This window comes from Primulina tabacum, unplaced genomic scaffold (genome assembly GCF_025594145.1).
Source record: "Primulina tabacum isolate GXHZ01 unplaced genomic scaffold, ASM2559414v2 Contig1030, whole genome shotgun sequence".
Taxonomy (NCBI): domain Eukaryota; kingdom Viridiplantae; phylum Streptophyta; class Magnoliopsida; order Lamiales; family Gesneriaceae; genus Primulina; species Primulina tabacum.
The window spans coordinates 7,501-13,037 of NW_027460059.1; the positions used below are offsets into that span (position 1 = coordinate 7,501).

Genomic DNA, 5,537 nt, shown 5'->3' on the forward strand with positions numbered 1-5,537 from the left:
TCTGACACAAATAGACGCTTCACAAGTCCCATATAGATTACTTCTCAATACAATTTCTTTCAAATTCATTAAAATCTCATGAACCGATTCTTGAATACCCGTTATTGTAGAATATTCATGCGGGACGTTCTCAGATTTTACACGTGTGATACATGTTCCTTCTATTTCTCCAAGCAAAGCTCTTCGCATCGCAATGCCTATTGTGTCGGCTTGTCCTTTCATAAGTGGAGAGAGAATAAAGCGCCCATAATAGAGACGTTTACTGTCTGTTCTTGATTCAACACATTTCCACTGTAGTGTCCGAGTAGATACTGTTACTTTCTCTCGAACCATAGTAATATTATTTTATTTGATTGAATTTGAATCATTTATTTCTCTTGTTTCTTTTGAAATTTCTTCACTATTCATTTCCTACACACGTCTTTTTTTCGGAGGTCTACAGCCATTATGTGGCATAGGGGTTACATCTCGTACGAAAGTTAATAGTATACCACTTCTACGAATAGCGCGTAATGCTGCGTCTCTTCCGAGACCGGGACCTTTTATCATGACTTCTGCTCGTTGCATACCTTGATCAACTACTGTACGAATAACATTTGCTGCTGCAGTTTGAGCGGCAAAAGGTGTGCCTCTTCTCGTACCCTTGAATCCACAAGTACCGGCGGAGGACCAGGAAATCACTCGACCCCGTACATCTGTAACTGTGACAATGGTATTATTGAAACTTGCTTGAACATGAATAACTCCCTTTGGTATTCTACGTGCACTCTTACGTGAACCAATACGTACATTCCTACGCGAACCAATTCTCGGTATAGCTTTTGCCATATTTTAGCATCTCATAAATCTGAGTCCGAAATATATGGATATATCCATTTCATGTCAAAAGAGATTTATTATTTTTACATTGAACCCTTTAGCGAGTCTGATTATCCTTGTCTTTGTTTATGTCTGGGGTTGGAGCAAATTACTATAATGCGCCCCCGCCTACGGATTAGTCGACACTTTTCACAAATTTTACGAACGGAAACCCTTATTTTCATATTTATCATTCCTTATCTTAATTCTGAATCTACTTCTTGGTAGAAAATAAGTTTCTTGAAATTTTTCATCTTGAGTCGTATTGAATAAAAAGCACCTAATCTTTCGAATCCTTGTTTCGGAGTCGATAAATTATACGTCCTCTCGTTGAATCATAACGACTTACTTCAATTTTTACTTTATCGCCTGGCAATATCCGTATAAAACTACGTCGGATCTTTCCTGAAACATAACCTAGAATCAGATCTTCATTATCTAACCGAACCCGGAACATGCCGTTGGGAAGTGATTCAGTAATTAAACCTTCATGAATCCATTTTTGTTCTTTCATTCCAGGTAAAGCCCCCTTGAAGTATCAACTAATGTACGAGAAACGCTATTAGACAACTTCTTTTTTTTACAAATAGAAAGAGAGTCGTTGGATATTAAACGGATTACCATATAGAACACAACAACTCTCCGCCAATTCTTTCTAGTCGAGCTTCCCGGTCTGTCATTATACCTCGAGAAGTAGAAAGAATTACAATCCCCATCCCACCTAAAATTCTAGGAATTCGTTGAGAGTTAGAATATATTCGTAAACCAGGTCGGCCAATCCGTTTTAAATTTAAAAAATTTCTATAGGGTCTTTTCCTATTCCTTCTATGTCGCAGGGTTAAAACCAAAAAATATTTGTTTTTTTCTTGATGTTTTCTGACGTTTTCGATAAAACCTTCGCGGAAAAGTATTTTAACAATATTTTCGGTAATATTAGTAGATGCTATACGAACAACTCGTTTTTTATCCATATCAGCATTTCGTATAGAGGTTATTATCTCAGAAATAGTGTCCCTACCCATGATGAACTAAAATGATTGATGTCTCAAAATTGGATATAATTAACATGTTTTTCTTTTTTTTATTGGTTTATGAATATGAAGTTGAAAGGTATATACGTGAGACACAATCTAGGAATTAATCTAGTTCTTAATTTATTTCTTTATAAAGATTTCACGATCTCTTTTTATTTTATAATACCTCGGGAGCTAATGAAACTATTTTAGTAAAATTTAATTGTCTCAATTCCCGAGGAATTGCACCAAAGATTCTAGTTCCTTTTGGATTTCCTTCTTGATCAATCACAACTGCGGCATTGTCATCATATCGTATTATCATACCGTTGTCACGTTTAAGTTCTTTACAGGTACGAACAATTACAGCTCTGACTACTTCTGATTTTTCTAGGGACATGTTTGGTAATGCTTCTTTGATCACAGCAACAATAACGTCACCAATATGAGCATATCGACGATTGCTAGCTCCTATGATTCGAATACACATCAATTCTCGAGCCCCGCTGTTATCCGCTACATTTAAATAAGTCTGAGGTTGAATCATATCAATTTTTTAGTCTATTCTTCCAATTCAAAGGATGAAGAAAATAAAAGAAATATTGTTTGTCCAAAAAAAGAGACCTGTGTGGTCTTTTTTTCATCCCTAAAGACTCATTTCTGTGGGTTCTTTTTTTTATCCCGAACTAATAAATTGAGTTCGTATAGGCATTTTCGATGCTGCTGTTAAAATAGCCCTTTTAGCTATATTTTCAGTTACTCCACCTATTTCATATAGTATTCGACCCGATTTAACAACTGCTACCCAATATTCGGGGGATCCTTTCCCTGAACCCATACGTGTTTCAGCAGGTCTTATGGTAATTGGCTTGTCTGGAAATATGCGTACCCATATTTTTCCCCCACGGCGTGCATTTCGTGTCATTGCTCGTCGACCGGCTTCGATTTGTCTAGATGTGATCCAAGCAGGTTCAAGTGCCTGAAGAGCATATTTACCGAAACAAATACGATTACCTCGATAAGCCATTCCCTTCATTCTTCCTCTATGTTGTTTACGGAATCTAGTTCTTTTGGGGTTATAGTTGATGGGTGTTTTGGAATTCCATCTCTACTACAGAACTGGACGTGAGAGTTTCTTCTCATTCAGCTCCTCGCGAATAAAAGGCTTCAAAATGGAATTTCACTTAGATTTTAATCTATATTTCACTTAGATTTTAATCTATATTAAATAGATATTCACATTTTTTTTTAAATTTATAAAAAAATAAAGTTTTCGCGGGCGAATATTTACTCTTGCAATCTCTATTTCCGCGCTAGGACTTGTTCATGACTTCTCAGAATAGATGAATAGATTTCCGGTTCATTTCGCCGTCCCGACTAGCGAATCATTAAGATTCATTTGTTCAATAAAATCTTTTGCGTTCACAGGTTCCATCGTTCCCATCGCCTCGTACTTAATGGTTAGGTCCGAATTTGCAATGGAGCTAATAATCCAATTTATTCTTGAGTCAACCTTCTTAGTCTTTATTGGCTCGAAGCTCTTGATTTCTTTCTTCTGATTCGTTTAATATTTAGTTCATTATGGATGAATCAACTAGTATTGATGCTTTATTACACTGTTTTTTTGAGAGGACTTATACATAGACCTTACATATTGGAATTCTATAGCAATATTGATATTCTTTTTCTCTCTTTCTCTCATCCTTCCGTTTATCCACACCCTTCTTCTGTATATTGTTTTAAACTTAGAATTAAAGTTAAAAGATTTCAGTTGCTACAAAGATATGACCAATTTATCATATTTTGTCTGGTTCTTTAGATCCAGATAATACGAAGTGATGAGTTGGTTTTCATACTATGGGGCTGGTCTTTTTTTTTAATCCTAACCCTAACCAACGAGTCACACACTAAGCATAGCAATTATATCAAAAGGTGAATCGGATTTTTATTCAACCCTATAAAGAATTAAAAATTAGAATTGCTTGTTTTGATTAATCAGAAAAAGAACGAAGAAGTTTCCCTTTTTTTGTTCTATCAATGGGAAAAACAAGTCAAGTTTTCTTATTCCTCTTCTTTGTCTAGAAAAATCCAAATTTTGATACCTAATACCCCATAGATAGTCCGAACAATATAAGAACAATAATCAATTTTAGCTCGAATGGTTTGCAGGGGAACCCTGCCTTCTCTGATCCATTCGACACGTGCAATTTCTTTTCCATCGATACGTCCTGCAATTTGTACTTGAATCCCTTTTGTATCTGCTTGTTCAGTTAATTCAATAGCTTTTTTCATTGCTTTTCGAAATGAAACTCTATTCTTTAATTGTCCGGCTATAAATCCTGCAAGAATATTAGGGTTTCCGTAAGGTTTTGCAATTCTTGTGATAGCAATGTTTAGTTTTCGGTTTCCATAATCAAATTCTTTTTGTAGGTTCATCTGTAATTCTTCGATTCCTCGTGGTCTACTTTCTATTAATAACTTTGGGAATCCCATAAAGATTATGATCTGGATCAAATCGATTCTCTTTTGAATCTCTATACGTGCAATCCCCTCGGTGCCGGAGGATATTCTCATATTCTTTTGTACATAATTTTTGATAAAATCTCTTATTTTATGATCTTCTTGTAGACCCTTAGAATAATTTTTTGGTTGTGCAAACCAAAGGGAATGATGACGTTGGATTGTACCAAGTCTGAAACCAAGTGGATTTATTTTTTGTCCCATACTCCTCCCCTAATATCTATCATCATATATCCACGAATCCATTTGTTCATAGTCAGCATTTAGAGATCTATCTTTCACTACAAGAGTTATATGACAGGTATTTCTTTTTATCGCATAACGACGTCCTCGAGCTCGAGGTTTTAATCTCTTCGCGGTAGTACCCTCATTAACTTCAGCTTTACTAATTACTAAATCGGCTTTGTTGGAAGCCATATTGTAACTCGCATTTGCTGCTGCAGAATAAACCAATTTAAAAATTGGATAACATGCTCTATAAGACATGAGTTCTAGTATCATAAGTGTTTCCTCATAAGAACGTCCACGAATTTGATCAATTACTCTTCTTGCTTTATCAGCAGATAGAGATATATGTCGACCTAAAGCGTATACTTCTGTTTTTTTTTTCTTTAGCATAAGGTTTGTCTCCTACTAATAAATCATAAATATCTATCCATTTTTTTTAAGATAAGATTATCGACGAGATCGATTATCATTTTTTGCATGTCCTCGGAAATTTAAAGTAGGTACAAATTCTCCCAATTTGTGTCCTACCATACGATCTATTATATAAATAGGAAAGTGTTCCTTACCATTATGAATAGCAATCGTATGGCCGATCATTGTGGGTATAATGGTAGATGCACGGGACCAAGTTACTATTATTTTTTTTTCTGCTTTTTTATTAAGCTTTTCTATTTTTATTAATAGATTATTGGCTACAAAAGGATTTTTTTTTAGTGAACGTATCACAGCTAACTCCTATTTCTTTTTTGTAAAGACGAAAAAAGAAATTCTATTTTCTCGTCTATTTACTACGGCGACGAACAATCAAATTATCACTATATTTATTCCTTTTTCTACTTCTTCTTCCAAGTGCAGGATAACCCCAAGGGGTTGTGGGTTTTTTTCTACCAATTGGGGCTCTCCCTTCCCCACCCCCAT

At 35.3% G+C, this 5,537-nt stretch overlaps 1 long non-coding RNA gene across 1 annotated transcript; it reads left to right on the forward strand.

Annotated features, from left to right (window-relative positions):
- The first annotated feature begins 2,715 nt into the window (after nt 1–2,715).
- On the forward strand, nt 2,716–4,755 carry LOC142535445 (uncharacterized). The gene is made up of 2 exons (XR_012817543.1): nt 2,716–2,952; nt 3,784–4,755. It is a non-coding gene; the product is annotated as an uncharacterized LOC142535445 (long non-coding RNA).
- The last annotated feature ends 782 nt before the right edge of the window (nt 4,756–5,537 follow it).